The sequence below is a fragment of the Giraffa tippelskirchi genome, chromosome 10, assembly GCF_054371585.1.
Source record: "Giraffa tippelskirchi isolate mGirTip1 chromosome 10, T2T-mGirTip1v1.2.pri, whole genome shotgun sequence".
Lineage (NCBI taxonomy): Eukaryota > Metazoa > Chordata > Mammalia > Artiodactyla > Giraffidae > Giraffa > Giraffa tippelskirchi.
This window is the reverse complement of record NC_137284.1, coordinates 66588202-66604980: the sequence shown is the minus strand read 5'-3', so window position 1 is coordinate 66604980 and position 16779 is coordinate 66588202. Positions and strand designations below refer to the sequence as shown.

At 40.5% G+C, this 16779-nt stretch overlaps 1 pseudogene across 1 annotated transcript; it reads right to left on the bottom strand.

The window, feature by feature from the left end:
• Positions 1–11109: 11109 nt before the first annotated feature.
• Positions 11110–15952, bottom strand: LOC145524022 (large ribosomal subunit protein uL15m-like; annotated as a pseudogene). The gene is made up of 3 exons (XR_014067031.1): positions 12066–15952; positions 11863–11937; positions 11110–11769 (listed from the first exon to the last, which is right to left on the bottom strand). The product of XR_014067031.1 is annotated as a large ribosomal subunit protein uL15m-like (transcript).
• Positions 15953–16779: the final 827 nt, after the last annotated feature.

The following is a 16779-nucleotide window of genomic DNA, read 5'->3' as shown; positions in this document are numbered from 1 at the left end:
GACAGAATAAGAGACACAGATGCATAGAACAATTTTATGGACTCTGAGGGAGAAGGTGAGGGTGGGACGTTCTGGGAGAATAGCATTGAAACATGTATATTATCATATGTGAAACAGAACACCATTCCATGTTTGATGCATGAGACAAGGGCTCAAGGCTGGGGCAATGGGATGACCCAGAGGGATGGGATGGGGAGGGAGGTGGGTGGGGGGTCCAGGAAGGGGAACACATGTAAACCCATGGCTGATTCATGTCAATGTATGGCAAAAACCACTACAATATTGTAAAGTAATTAGCCCCCAACTAAAATAAATAAATTTATTAAAAATAAAAATACTTATTAATTTGGGATTAACCTAACTATTAAGCAAAATGACAAAGGTTTCTTTGGTTTCCAGCTTTCAAGTTTCATGCCTGATTTGAGTTTTTTGGAGGAAGGAAACTATTGTGATGCACAAATGGTATCAGCACTTTTATCAGATGGTCCATTAGTCAGTTTTCTTGAAGTGAAAAGTGAATTTCATCAACACAGCTGTCATTTAGCATTCTCATCCATGAAAATAAAAATTTAGAAAAGATGGAAACTTGCTATTTTTCTGTTTCAAAAATAAAACAAGGCCAATGAAACTGTCATCCGGTCAACTTTACCCAGAAAAGAACTGGCTGTCTTCCCAAAGGCAAACTGAATTGTGGAAAATGTTTCTACTGGTTTTCACAGGAAAAGCAGAATAACTGGGGGCAAAGCAGGAAGAAGTTGACAATTAGAAAAGGAACTAAAATGTAAATAAGAAATAATTTATGATTTTATCTTACTGTTTAATATCCAGCTAAAGTTTGGTTAACAATAAAAATATTTAGTTCAGGGCACTTCAGTTGAGATGAGGTGTACCTAACTTCCATGGATGTTAACTTTGGACTTAGAGATACAAGTAAATGAACAAGGAAGTGTTCTGTCAGCCAGAGTTGCAATATTAGAACTTGCTCACTGGTGTGGCTTTGTTTCACATAATTCAAAACTTACATTATTTTGCATCTAAGTGGGAATAATGATTTGACTCACATTCTAGAGTAGGACAAAAGACAAAGGGTAAGTGACAGTGCTCAATACAAATAAAATCCTATCATATTACACTGAAACCTTTTAATTTGGTAAGACAACACTACAAATAATGGTGCTGTTATAAAAAGCTTTATCCTCAAATATAATACTTCAAAGACTGAGAAAGACATTATGTGATTGATTAAATAAATAATGTAATCATTCATGGGAATAAGAAAAGATTAAGACTTATTTGCTGCTGCTTCATTTATAGTATCTCTTCACTAGCTTTTATTAGAGGAAAATACTTTTGAGTGAAATTCCTAATGAAAAGTGCTTATATTTATATTGTTCTGAGCACTTTTTTTATGCCCAGTTAGATTCAAATTACAGAAACATCCTATTAGCATAGGTGTCCTAAAACAGAAAACAAAATTGTAGGCAGGAATTCTAAGAGCAGTCAAATTTAAAAACTGCAATAAATTGTAATTAGAAAATAAAGGGTAAGTTTACATGAATAATAAGGAGGGCAATTTTTCCTGAAACTCAAGATAGCCCTCCACCAAAGTATTATTTTGGTTGCAAGGGAGAGCCAATCTGACTCCATGTTGGATCTTTGACTTGCTTTTCTTTGCTTTTGTTATCATAATCATACAATAGGAGTTTTCCTGGTGTCTCAGTCAGTAAAGAATCTGCCTGTGCAGGAGACGTAGGTTCTATCCCTCGGTCAGGAAGATCTGCTGAGGAAGAAAATGGCAACCCATTCCGGTATTCTTGCCTGGGAAATTCCATGGACAGAGGAGACTGGCAGGCTAAGTCCATGGGGTTGCAAAGAGTTGGACACAATTGGGCAACTAAACCACCACCACCACCACTAATCATACATAGTGATTAGCAGTTCTCTGCCTCAGAGAACCCTGCCCCTCTGCCTGTCTGTTAAACTAAAGTGCCTTTATTCAGCTCACAGAGAAATAATCTGACCCTGTCCACCTGTGTATGGCTGCCAGACAGAAGAGATGAACACATTCCTTCCCCATGTGGGCCTTTCCCAGAGGTGTTTTCACAAGACTAATGGCCCTTTTTACTTTACTTCCTCATTGCCTCTCCCTCTCTATTATGCCTTTTAACTTCAGCTCCTCACCGCTTCTCTCTTTCCTTCTATGAAAGAAATTGGCATCCAGACCCCGAAAGGATGGCTATTTTGAGACATTAGGCTGACATCTTCTCACTCAGCTGGCTTTCTGAATAAAATCATATTCCTTGCCGCAACAACTCGAGTCTCAGATTTATTGGCCTGTCACGTGGTGAGCAGAGAGAGCTTGGACTTGGTAACATTTCTGGATTATCAGTAAGGGATACTATACAAACTAAAGATGAATTTCTTAAAATTTTGTGGGAACTTTTATAGATTTAAACATAAAGAGGCATACGAGTGAGAAAGTTAATGCTGAAACTGAGAAAATAGTTATCTTAGGACAAAAGGTTATGCAGTTTCATTAAAAAGTGAATAGAGATAATATATAAGTGATGAGGAGCAAAACATGCCACTTTAGCATAAAGATAATATTAGCATGAATGTAGTTGAGAAGAAACAGATACAAGGAAAGCTCTCTGCTTCCCTCATTTGTCTGAAAATAGGACATAAATTTGTAAAAGTGTTCTGACCCCTCTAGTAGAAAGAAGTTAATCACCATTGACAGTTCTAGACCATGATCTGCTCAGAGATGCATCAGAGCAATCTTCACATCAAACTTCACTAACTTGACTTTATTCACCATTAGTTCCCCCATACCTTTACCACCACAATTTGCCATCCTAGAAGTCCTTTTCTTTTGACTTGTCACTTCTCCAAAAATGTATTGTTTTTTTGCCAAGATGCTACATAAGACCAGTTCTAACCACCCCAATGAATTACTCAACACTGAGTACAACCATGTATATGTGTGATGCACATGTTCAGTTCAGTTCAGTCACTCAGTCATGTCCGACTCTTTGTGACCCCATGGACTGCAGCACACCAGGCCTCCCTGTCCATCACCAACTCCAGGAGTTTACCCAAATTGACACCCATTGAGTTGGTGATGCCATCCAACCATCTCATCCTCTGTCATCCCCTTCTCCTCCTGCCTTCAATCTTTCCCAGCATCAGGGTCTTTTCAAATGAGTCAGCTCTTCACATCAGATGGCCAAAGTATTGGTGTTTCAGCTTCAACATCAGTCCTTCTAATGAACACTCAGGATGCACATGTTAATAAACTTCTATTTGCTTTTTCTTTTGTTAATCTGTCTTTGTCAGTCTAATTTACAGGGCCCTAACTAGAAAACCTGAAATGGGTAGAGAAAAAATAAAAATTTTCCTCCCCTACAAAAAATTACTTCCATAAACATCCTAAGCCATGAGAAGATTCGAATTCTAGAAATGAAAGCAAATATGATCACTCCACTTATTAATGACAATGAGGTTGGTGAAGAGCATAAGATGAAGATGCCACATACTTTGCAGAAATCATGTGAATTATGAAGCTCAATAAATATTTCAGTGCTGAGAAAATTAATATAGAACCACAAGCATAAACCTATATAAACTCTTATCTGGACTAATGAAAATGTTTACCTGAAAGGAAATTATAGTCCATTTTTAAAATATGTCTTTCACAAGGCCTTTGTTGTTTGATAACATAGTAAAACAACTCTCTAACCTTGTTTTGGGTTTTTTTGTTGGTTTTTTTCTTGAGGTACCTTTTGACATATAATATTAGTTTTAGGTATAGAATGTAATGATACAGTGTTTGTGTATATTGCAAAATGATAGCCACAATAAGTCTAGTTATTCATCCATTATGAAATAAAAACTCATTTTTAAGGAAAAGAAGAAACTCGTTTTAAGGAAAGAAGAAAAACTTAAACTAAGAATTTTCTCCACCCATTTGGGCTTCCTCCCTCTTCTCTTGTGTGCATTGTGCATCCATGTTACATGTTAACCAGACCTCCCCAATAGCAGCAATATCTGCTCAACTATAAAGATCAATTTTTCTCCTTCTGGCCACAGCCATGTAACTCCTTAGAAGACATGCTTTCCTCAATTCTATAAGAGGGCTAAGGAATCCTGCACCACTTGCCTTATACAGCTATCTTATGCAGAGATCTTCAGCAATTTTATGTATAATGCTAATATATCATTTTCCTTAAAGATAGTGATTAGTGCAGAACAGACTGGTCAGATGACCTGAAGTGATACTGGAAGTTCTTAACTTAGTATTTACTTACAATTATATTAGGGATTCCTAGGTGGCTCAGTGGGTAAAGAATCCTCCTGCAATGCAGGAGACATAGATTCAATCCCCAGGTTGGGAAGATCCCATGGAGTAGGAAATGGCAACCACTCCACTGGAGTGAAATATCACTCCAATATTCTTGCCTGAAAAATTTCATGGACAGAGGATCCTGGTGGGCTACAGTCCAAGGCGTTGCAAAAAGTTGGACATGACTGAGAGACTGAGCGACTGAGCACACACATTGTTAACTGCTGTCACCCTGCTGTGAATTACATGCCCAGAACTCATTTATCTTGTAACTAGAAGTTTATATCTTTTGACCACCTCCCACTCACCTCTGGAAACCACTAATCTGTTCTCTAACTATGAGTTCATTTTTTCATTTTTGCTTTGTTTTTATATTCCACATAAAAGTGTTATTATATGGTATTTCTCTCACTTCAACTTATTTCACTTAGCATGATTCCCTCAAGGTCCGTCCATGCTGTCACAAATGGTAAGATTCACTTCTATTCTTATGGCTGAGTAATAATATTTCACTATATATAATTTATTATATTATATATTATGCTTATTATATAATATAGAAATACAATAATTTCATATATATAATGAATTTATATATATATATATATATATATATATACATATTTGTAACAACTTCTTTAGCCATTTATACTTAAGTTTGTTTCCATGTCTTGGCTACTGTGAATAGAGCTGCAATGAACATGAGGGTACGTGTTTTAATTTCCCTAGCTTGTTTTAATCTCCTTCAGATATATATACAGAAGTGGGATTACCAAATTATATGTCAGTCTTACTTATTTTTAATTTCTCTATACTGTTTTGCATAATGGCTGCATCACCACCAACAATGCACAAGGGTTCCCTTTTCTCCACAGCCTCACTAACACTTGTTCTTTCTTATCTTTTTTGATAGATTGCTATTCTAACAGGTGTGAAGTGATATCTCATTATTTTGATTTTAATTTCCCTGATGACTAGTGATGTTAAGCATCTTTTATGCATCTGTTAGACATCTGCATGTCTTCTTTGGAAAAATGTCCATTCAGTAAGCTCTTTGACTTGAGGTCTATTTAGAACCTCTGCCCATTTTTAAGTTGAATCTTTTTTTTTTCTTTTTTTGCTACTGAGTTGTATAAGTTCTTTATATATTTTGGATATATCAGTTACATTATTTATGATCACTTTCCCATTCAGTAAATGACCTTTCATTTTGTTGATGACTTCTTTTACCTTGCAGAAGCTCTTTAATTTGATGTACTCTCATTTGTTTTTGTTTTAAACGTTTGTTGCCCTTGGCTTTGGTGACAAATGCAAAAAAAAAAAAAAAAAATCAGTGCCAAGACTGATATCAAAGAACTTACTGCCTATTATGTTCTAGGAGTTCTATGGTTTTAGGTCTAATATTCAACTAATTAATCCATTTTGAGTTGATTTTTGCATGTGGTGTAAGGTACAGGTCCAGTTTTCCCAAAACCATTTATTGAAGAGACTCCCATTTCTTATTTATGTTTTTAGTTTCTTTGTTGTAAATGAACTAACCGTAAGTGTGTGGGTTTATTTCTGGATTCTCTATCCTATTCCCTTAATCTCTGTGTCTGTTTTTATGCCAATACCAAACTGTTTTAGTTACTACAGCTTCATAATAGCATTTGAAATCATGGAGCTTGATGCCTACAGCTTTTGCTTCTTTCCAAAGACTGTGATATTTGGAGTCTTCTGTTGTCCCACATAAATTTTAGGATTGTTTGTTCTTTTTCTGTGAAAACTCTCTTTGGCATTTGATAGTGTTAGGTAGTTAGAATAGGGAAAAACGAGTCCAAAATGGCAGTGGCTAAAAGACAAAGAAAGGAAAAAGCTCATGAAAATGGAAAAGGAAATCTGCAGACTGGAGTGAGAACTTCAGGTGAAACAAACACTCCCTCTTCTTGGCTAGCCCAGTTTGCATAGGGCAGGCTTGCGGGGGAAGAGACAAATGTATAAAAGGAGGAAGCCTAAAAGGATTGAGCCCTCTCCTTTGGAGTTGGCCGGCCCTCACACCTTGAGGGTATACTATCCTTTGCTTTTCCTAATAAAACTGAGCTGTAACACTGGTCTGCCATGTCAATGCTCAAATCTTTGCTGCGATGAGACAGAACCAAGGAAATTACACACTCCCCCGACAATAGGATTTCCTAAATCCAGATGTCTGTTTCCTTCCCCAAGGTAGGGAAGTTTGTAGTCATTATTTCTTCCAATGAATTTTCTGTCCCTTTTATTGCTCTGTTCTACTTTGAGAATACCTATAATTCAAATGTTAGCTTGATGTTGTCTCATAAATCTCCTAAGCTATCCTCACTTTTTAAAATCCTTCTTTTTTGCTGCTCTTGGGTGAGTTCCACTGCTCTGTCGTTGAGTTGACTGATCCTTTCTCTGTTTGATCTAGTCTTCTGGTGAAACTCTCTACTGAATTTTTCAGTAGTTATTATATTCTTTATCTCTTTGACTTCTATTTGATTCTTTCTTTAGTTTCTATATATTTGTTGAAATCTCACTCAGTTTACTCATTTTACTCCCAAGTTTGGTGAACATTGCTATCATCATTATTTTGAACTCTTTCTTAGGTAAATTACTTATCTCTGTTTCATGAAGATTTTTTTTCTGAGGTTTTACCTTGTTCTTTTGTTTGGAATATATTCTTCTGAATCTTCATTTTTCTGGACTCTGTGTTGGTTTCTATACATTAGATAAAACAGACTCTCCCAATCTCAAAGGAGCAGTTTCATATAGGAGATAAGCCTTATCTTTCAACATTTTCTGGCTCTTGGTTGTTTCTCAAACCTTTGTTATCCATGCAAACTATTTTATTTTTAATGGCCCCTGGTAATTGAGAGTGTGCCAAGACCTGTTAGTGTCCCAAAGGAAAGGATCTCAACCACTTAGATTCAGACTGTCTGGAATTCAGACACTCAAGCAGTAGTTTCTAAAGTATGCAAATACATCCAGTCCTGTGAGGTTGCTAGCATAAGCCCTGCTGACCACCAGTGATAGGCGATCTGGAGGTGTCCCCTACCTGAGTGAAAGTCACAAAAATCTGGGCTCCAGGCAAGCTTCCACTCATGTCCAGGAGATATCAGTGAGATGTAGTGAGGCAGAGTGAAGCACAAAAACAGTGTGCACCACAACTACATTCCCTGAGGGCACATCCACAGGCCCCTAGCTGTGCCCAAGCTGAGCCTTCCCCTTCAGGCTGAAGCTGCAGGACCTCTTTCACAGAACGACTGGCTTTTAGCTGGGTCTGTTCTCCGTGCAGTGTCCTGGGAATGGCAGCCAGCTAAGAACTGAGTCTCTGATTATTATAGTCTTGCAGGACCCAGACATGCGAGCTCCCTGGCTGCCAGAGCCAGAGTATGAAGGGGCATTCCTTAGGTAGCAGGCACAAAGATAGGGCACCCGAACTAAAAACCAAGGAACTGGACACATGTAGAAGCTTCCCCTACCCCTTCAGGAAATACTGGCATTCTAGAGTATTGTAGAGAAAGAAGGTGCAGCTATCACCCACCCTCTAAGGTCTCTGGAATACTTTCCAGTTGGCACTTAAATGTGTATTTAATAAGAAGCCTGCCCTTCAAGCTGCAGTTGTGATGATAAGCAATAGGCTTCTTTCAAAGAAAGACTAAGCTCCTGGGTCTATTGCCTCTTGCTGTGCCCTGAAGATGGTAACCTTTTAAGAACTCTTTCTCCATTGTTTATCACCCTGTGGTACCCAGAAGTATACGTCCCATACATACAACTACTGTTGTCTGTGTGATTAGGACTGAGCACAGTGTATTTTATAAGTTCTCACTTAAAACACAATTGTGTTAAGCCATGACACCTAGCAATGTTTATTCTCTTACTATGAATGTTTATTAAATATGTACTATATGCCAGGAACTGTTTTAGATGCTGTAGATAGAGCAGAGAACAAATTTCATGAACCAATGGACTGTACATTCTAAAGGGAAAAGAGTCAATAAATATACTTCAAAGAAAATACATATTTCAAAGAAAAGTAAGATAACGTACTGGAAAGAGTGTTGGCGTGTTGTTTCCATTGGGGGACCACAGAATTCCTCTCTGAGCAACAGAAAATTGAATAAAGGAGACTAAAACTGAAGGAGAAAATCCAGTTAGAAGGCTGCAGCCATGGCCCTGGTAGAAATATCCAAGACTGTTGCTGTTTCATTGGTAGATGCAATGTTGTAAGATGTAGAGAATAGCCAAGTTCAACAGAGATTTACAGCTTAGAAAAAAAAATATTACAAGTATCATTCTACTGGTAGCATTTACCTCAATTTTCTCTTTTAACACCTCCTGCAAATTTCAGAAGGGACAAAAGTAGAGATACTTTTCCATTCAAATCACACAATTTAAAGCTAAAGAACCATCATCAACATAATAGAAAAATCAAATCCCTAGGGCTCTAAAGACTGCTGCAAGAGAAAACTGTCTATTTCCCATTACCATCAACAAAAGGATAAATTCAGTAACATCATGATTAAAACACTTAATAAGAACGAACTGTATAAAAGCCGTAGATAATTACAGCCACGTAAACCACTGCCATTGATGGTTATATTAATTGTTCTAGGCAGAGGATATAGCTTTTGGTTACCTTACAATATGCGATACAAATTCTGTAAAACAAAAGATAGTATAATTTGCTTTATGGTGCCAACAACAGCAAATAACAGCAGGGTTCTCACAGTTCACTTGCACTAAATACACATTTTACTCAGAATGTTGCTTTACATTTATCCAGCTTGCATATAATCTCCTCGAAATGTTAAAATCCTGTACATCAAAAACAAACATACAATTTTCTTTACCTTCTACCTAATGTAGTAAATAACAGCCCATGGATGCCCAATACAAACAGCTTGGAAATCTTCAAGGAATAATAAAACTGTAATGAAAATCCTTAATAAATTTAGTTCATTATTTTTCCAGGATAAATGGATACTTGGAATTCAATTAGTGCCCAAAGAGTAACTAGGAATTAGTTATTTTTTGTTTAATTCTCTAATTCTGGACTCCCTATATAAACTTGAGATACAGAAGAGGCAGGTAGCAACAAGACTAAGCTTTGAAAAATCATAATGCAAATACTTCAAAGAAAGTGTGTCTCCTCTGGGACACTGCACAGAGCTTTTATATAAATGATTGGGCTTTTATATAAATTGATTTAAGTTGTTCATCTCATTTCAAACGCATTTTTAAAACTCTCCATTTGTACTCTCCTCCCTTTATGATTACTCTTCTTGATATCTTATTTTATATCTAATCATTTTGTGTGTCCCTTTACTGTTTACTGTGGATACAGATAATTTTGCTACTTTTGTCTTTTAACTTCCCCACTAGCTTTGTGTGCAGATGCTTTCTTACCTTTGCTATATGTTTGTGTTTTCTGGTGAGCTCCTTCATTTTGTAATTTTCTTGCTTCTAGTTACGGCCTTTTCTTTTTTCACCTACAAAAAAATTCCTTTAGCATTTGTTGTAAAGCTGGTTTGGTAGTGCTGAACTCTTTTGTTATCGTTGTATAGTCACTAAGTCATGCCCAACTCTTTTGTGACCCCATGGACTTTGAAGCCCACCAGGCTCCTCTGTCTCTGGGATTTCCCAAGCAAGGATCCTGGAGTGGGATGCCATTTCCTTCTCCAGGAGATCTGCCCAACCCAGGGATCGAACCCACATCTCCTGCATTGGCAGGCAGATTCTTTACTGCTGAGCTACCAGGGAAGTCCTGCTGAAATCTTTTAGCGTTTGCTTATCTGTAAAGCTTTTTATTTCTTTATCAAACCTGGAGAGCCTTGCTAAGTAGACTATTCTTGGTTGTAGGTTTTTCTTTTTCATCACTTTGAATACACTGTGCCTCCCATCTCACCTGCAGAATTTCTGCTGAAAATTCAGCTGATAACTTTATGGGAGCTCCCTTGTATGTTATTTATTATTTTTCCTTTTTTGCTTTTTTTTTTTTAGGTTTTAAAATTTTTTTAATAAAATAAAAATGAATCATTTTAATTCTACTGTAGAAGAATTATCATGAATTATTCAAGATTTAATTGTATCAGGATAAATTAAGCTTCCACATGGTTTAGATACACAGATCTTTGCAAGACTAAATAAGTTTACTGACCACTGAACCTTTTACATTAACAGTTTAATTTTCACGTTACCAACTGTTCTCATGGCTTATATAACCATTGACTGTTTTCTTCAAAATCATTTAAAATGACTGAAAAACAAAGGTTTTCAAAGTCCAGCAAATAAGCAAAATTATATCAATTAGAACATTTACCTTCTTCAAAGAAAAAAAATGTTAATTGCTTGATCATTTTTGACAGCTCTGCCAGAGTTGAGAAAAATGAATTCACTTGGAATTTTCATTTCAATCTCTTACCAGCAAATACTGCAATACTTAGAAACTATTCACCAGCCTTAGACTTACATCCAACATCTTCGTCAGTCTGGGTTGAAGGCTTGCTGTCTCAGCTCTGGATAAGAGGTTCCTCAGGGCTAACCAAGAGGCACACCAGCTCATCAGCAGCCCTCAGACCCCGACCGAGCGGACAACGAAGCAAGCCCAGCCCATCTATATTCATTCTGATTTGCAACAATAAGACAAGACCTGAATGGGAAAATGATGGAAAACTCAAGGGGAAATGGTCTAAGAGCCGCCCGCTCCCTCGGGCAGTGTACCAGCAAGCTCGTGTTGCTGAGACACACAGATACACACTTCCACGCAGTCCTTGCTTACTATATTTTTAATTTTGATTAAAAAAAAAGATGATTACACAGAAAATACCATCCTCCGCAGAAACACAAACTGAGCCAATGCAAGGGGAAACACGTGTCACCGCCCCTTCCAGTGCCCTCCTACCACTGGCTCCCCTGGACGGAGCTCAGGAGCTGTAGTACTCAAGCAGCTTCTCATCCGTAGGTTTCAGAATCTTCTTGTCTGCCATGTTCACCACCCATCCGGGAGCCAGACCAAAGAAAATCTGCCTTGGAGCCTTCTGAGTACTGAGCATTTTGAAGAGTTCGTCTTTACTGATGTTGGGTAAAATATAGCCATACTTCTTGACGAGCTCCAGCCTCGCTTCGGGAAATCTGGCGGGATCCGCCAGGTAGCCTCGATTTCTCGTATCAGTGTAGTAGGGCACTAGTGCCTCGGGTGGGAGCATCCGCTTGGGAATGGGTGGTCCACGGAGAAAGAATGGGATGGGTTTGCACAGACTTTCTCCTCTACCAGCTGGACTCCATAGTCCCTTTTAGATGGCTGGATGGGAACACCTCGCCGGTTGACCAGCTGGGTTAAGTCAATAGGTTGTGTGGGATCGACACGGCCCAGGTCAATCGGGTACTGCAGCCTGTTGAGACTCAAAGGCTGATACTGGCGTCTGAAGCTACAAAAAAAAGTAACAACAGACGGAAAACTCAGCCAGACTTATCTTCCTGTAAGACCGCCAGATGAACGCAGAGCTCTGTCCTGTGCTTTCCTGTGTCCTTCATTAAACCCGTATTTTGGGATTCGAAGGTAAAATGGAGTCTGGCCTCCTTCAAAGCCCAGCCAGGGGGAACACATGTAAACCCATGGCTGATTCATGTCAATGTATGGCAAAAACTACTACAATATTGTAAAGTAATTAGCTCCCAACTAAAATAAATAAATTTATTTAAAAAAAAAAAAAAGCCCAGCCAGGGCCGGGTTCCTCTCTGCCGTTCTCCCTTGTGGTCCCTGCCACACTTCCTACCTCTCTCTGACCTCTTCGTTATCTTTCCGGTTTCCAGGAGCCCGGGTTCGGCCTCAGGTTAGCCAGGCTCACACGAGGCAGGGCCCGAAGCAGGTCCAGGGCCCGGGGCCCTGCGCCCTGCACCGGGCCAGCCATGACCCGCTTGCATGAGACGCCGCAAGGGCGCCTGGCATCCAGACCCACGTGATCTCAGGAGCTGCTTTACGGCCGCCGGCTCGGCCCTGAAGTGCAGCAGGCGCGCAGCGCCGCCGACCGCGGGGCACGCCGGGGGCGGTCTCTATCCAGGCGGCGGCGGTTACGCTAGGCTACCTTCTCCGTCGGAGCTGAGCTGGCTTAGTGTTTAGTTCACTGGGGATGGGACCGTATTTTGAGAGATCGTGCCTTGCTCTTGGCTTGGAATGTGCTGTATTTTCTTTCGCCGCACAAACACGCATTGAAACGCCGCGCGTTGTAGGACTTGGTGTCACCGTGTGTTCTGAGCTATCTCACAGTCTGGTCCTTAGAGAGACAGGGTCTTCTCTGAGCGCCACGTGGAGCCCAGAATCCTCTTTTGTTGCTTTTAATCTCTATAATTTTTGTTGTTTTATTTACAACTCATCATGCTTACAATCTTTACTCTGAACTCTTTGTTGGCTAGATTGCCTATCTCCACTTAATCCTTCTAGGATTTAAACTTGTTCCTTTGTCTGGAACACCAGGCTTCCCTGGTGACTCAGATAGTAAAGAATCTGCCTACAATGTGGGGACCAGGGTTCAATACCTGGGTCGGGAAGATCCCCTGGAGAAGGGAATGGCAACCCACTCCAGTATTGTTGCCTGGAGAATCCCACTGACAGAGGAGCCTGAAGGGCTATACAGTCCATGGGGTCTCAAAGAGTCGGACACAACTAAGCGACTAACGCTTTCACTTTCTTTTGTCTGGAATACATTCCTCTGGAGACTTATTTTTGTCTAAGTTACTATGGGTATTTTTAAAAATATATTTATGTGGCTGCATCAGGTCTTAGTTGCTATAAGTGGGATCTATTTCCCTGTCTAGGGGTCAAACCTGGGGCCCCAGCATTGGGAGCATGGAGTCTTAGCCACTGGACCACCAGGGAAGTCCACTATGGGTATTTTTATGTATTCAGCAGGTTAGTTAAGGGCTTCCCTGGTGGCACTAGTGGTAAAGAACCCGCCTGTCAATGCAGGAGACGTTAAGAGATGTGGGTTCTATCCCTGAGTTGGGAAGATCCCCTGGAGGAGGAAAGGGCACCCCATTCCAGTATTCTTCCCTGGGAAATCCCATGGTCAGAGGAACCTGGTGGCCTACAGTCCACAGGGTCGCAATGAGTCAGACACAACTGAAGCAACTTGGCAGGCATGCACACACAGGTTAGTTACCTTTCTCAACCCTGGAGAAGTGGCCTCTGTAGGACAAGTCCTGTGTGTACTGGCAGAGCACTCCCCTCTCTTCACCCAAGCTGTATGCTCTAGGGATTCCATAAGAGGGCTGTGTGAGTCCTTCTGTTGTTGCAGACTGACTATGTGGGTAATCTGGTGGGGTTGGTTGGCCCCAGCCCAGGTGGTTGTCAGGCTCTGCCTTATGCGGATGTTTCTGACTGCTGGTTAAGGGGTTCTGGTCACGAGGTAGCTGGCTGCAGAAACCTAGGGTCTCCCCGCCTAGTAATGGCTCACTGGTGGGTGAGGTCAGGATCCAGAAGACTCTGGGGCTGTTGCCCCCACCCCCCACCCCCCCATCCCCACTGTTGGGTGAAGCCAGGTCCTGGAGTTAGTGCCTGACTACTGGCAGGAAGAGCTGGGTCCTAGAGTCTGGCTGCAGGTACAGGAATCCCAGAGCTGGTGTCAGGTTGCTGGGGGTGGGGGGTGGGGAGCGTTGGGGGTGGGGTGGGGGTTCTATTCCTGACACAGCTGGGTATATGGTCCAGGGTGTCCTGAAGCTTGTGCTGACCTGCTAGTAAGAAGGGCCAGGGCCCAGCTGGTGCCAGTGTAGGGTCTGACCTGCTGGAGGCTGTAGGAGCAGGCTTTTCTCAAGTCTGCTGTCTGCCTACTGGTGGAAAGAGCTGGGTCTTGGCCCACTAGTAGTCCGGGCTGTATGGAGCAGCATCTAGAGATGTTGGGCTCAGGAAGACTGAAGGCAGCCTGTCTGCTGATGAGGGGACTGTATCTCCACACAGTTAGTTGTTTGGCCTGAGGAGCCCAAGCAACCGGTGCCTACAGGCTGTTGGGTGGGGCCAGGTCTTGGCGCTAATGAGAGAGGGAGGGTCCACCTGGCTCCCCTCGCACCACTTCTGGTTTCCGCATGTGTAGAAGGAGCTCCCAAATTGGCTGCAGCTGGTGCCTCTGTCTCCTGGGAGGTCCGCCTCTTCGGGAGATGCTTCAAGACCAGCAGTTAGGTCTGGCCCAGGCTCTTATCAAATCATTGCTTCCGCCATGGGTCTCGCTGTGTGTGTAGTGATGTGTGTGCCTCTAAGAATGAAGTCCGTTTCCCGCAGTTGTTTGGGACGCCCGAAATTAAGCGGCACAGCCTTCAAACCCAAGTGCTTTGGGGGCTCCCCTTCCCCGTGCTGGACGTCTGGGTTGGGGAGCTTGATGTGGGGCTGAGAACTCTCAGTCCTGTGGGAGAGAACCTCTGAACAGTAATTATCTTCCAGCTCGTGGGTCACCACCTGAGGCTATAGGACTTGATTATATCACTAGTTGGGCTTCCCAGGTGGCACAGTGGTAATGACTCTGCCTGCCTATGCAGGAGATGCAGGTTCGAGCCCTGGGTCAGCAAATCCCCCTGAAGGAGGAAATGGCAACCCGCTCTAGTATTCTTGCCTGGAGAATCGCATGGACAGAGGAGCCTGGCGGGCTGCAGTCCACGGGATCACAATGGGTCCAACACAAGTTAGCGACAGCACGCACACGCTAGTTTGCTCCTCCTGGCCATCTCTTTGTGGTTCCTCCTTTTTCTCATTAGGGGTAGTAGCTCTATCCTGGTAAGTTTTAGTTTCTTTCATAGTTGGTTGTTCTGCAGATAGCTGTGCTTTGGGCATGCACAGTGCTTAGCCAGCACGTTGTGGGCAAACAAAAAGAAATTTAATGTTACCATTTGAAAACAGAGTAGCAACATGATAAAGAGGAATTTGGACTAAATAAAAAAGATGATCCTAAAATGCTTAAGAAAATTTGCAACAGCACTTTAAGACTGAAGCAGCCTTGCAGCATTTTTCTTTTCTAAGGACTGTTTGTTGCCAGCCTACTGAAATAAAAAACAGGCCCTGGTGTTATAAAAAGCTGAATGAATGGAAGAAAAATAGAAAATCTCATTAAACCATGCCAACAGCTTCAACTCATTATGAATATCCCCATAGAGCAGCCAATAATCCATTATGTTTTAAATAATATGCCTAAATATACCTCATCACATATAATGGCAGCTTGACACTCTATAAATGTCACAGAGCAAATTTTTTTAGTTCAGACCTCTTCATTTTAGTAATATTTCATAAAATCTGACTATTAAATAAAATAAACCAATACCTTAAGAAATTGTACATTACAACGTAAAATACCTGAAATGTTCATTTTGTTCATTTTATTTAAAAAATCTATAGACTGCCCTCCTGTAGCTACTGTCAGTGTTGATAAACTAAGCTTTGCTTAGTTGTTCTGACTCACCTGGGTTTACCTTGCTGTCCCTCACAGATTTTTCTTATAGATTTGTTTTCTTTGTCACTTTCTTCTCTCAAGCACCCCCAACACATTTACATGAAGATTTTTTAATCTGGAGTTTTGCTTGTTAGGCCTGTTATATCAAATAAGCTTAGATTCTTGGGCTTCTTTTAATAATCTCCCATCATCCACTGCCCAAAATATTTTTTCCATTTGTTTCTTCTTAATTTCTCAGAAGACACCTCACAGGAAAATTTTAACTTGGTAAAAAAACGAGAAGAATATGGATCATTTAGATGTTAACTCCATGTATAAAGAAATAAAAATTTTAGAAAAATACATTTAGGATAAACTTTTAGAAAAATTTTAGGATGGGATGGGCAGTCCCATAAGGAGGTAAACTTGCCATAGTAAAGTGAGGGAGAAATTTGGGATGAATGATATGTTGTGATTCTACTCTGTGGTAAAAGCAAAATGAATTAAATCAATAGAATTAAACAAATGTGATTCAAAAAGCATAAGGTGTGCATAGATAAATTAATAAAAGAGGTATATATATGTTATATATATATATATACACACACTATTGTGCCCTTTGAAAAAAAGTTCTGCAGTGTGCAACAACATAGAATAACCTTAAGGATATTATGCCAAGTGAAATAAACCAGTCACAGAAAGACAAATGCTTCATGATTCCACTTATATGAGGTGTCTATTCCTTTTCTTATCTGTGGAAAGGTAGATAATGATGATTCTCTAAACGCCCTCTAGAAAGATTATGTTTGCTTGCTGTTCTATTTTTTGTGTTTTTATGTGTGCCTGCAGGCTGAACCATTTTGTGGCTTCCTTTTCATTCCAATAGAATGTGTGAATTTTTATTTATTTATTTTATATTCCCAGAAAAGTGAGAGACTGACTGCTTCTTCTTTGTTTTGATTAGAAAAGCACAAAAAGTCAAGGTAGGATACAGAGTTCAGTGAGAAGGAAATCTCCAAGCAATTTGCA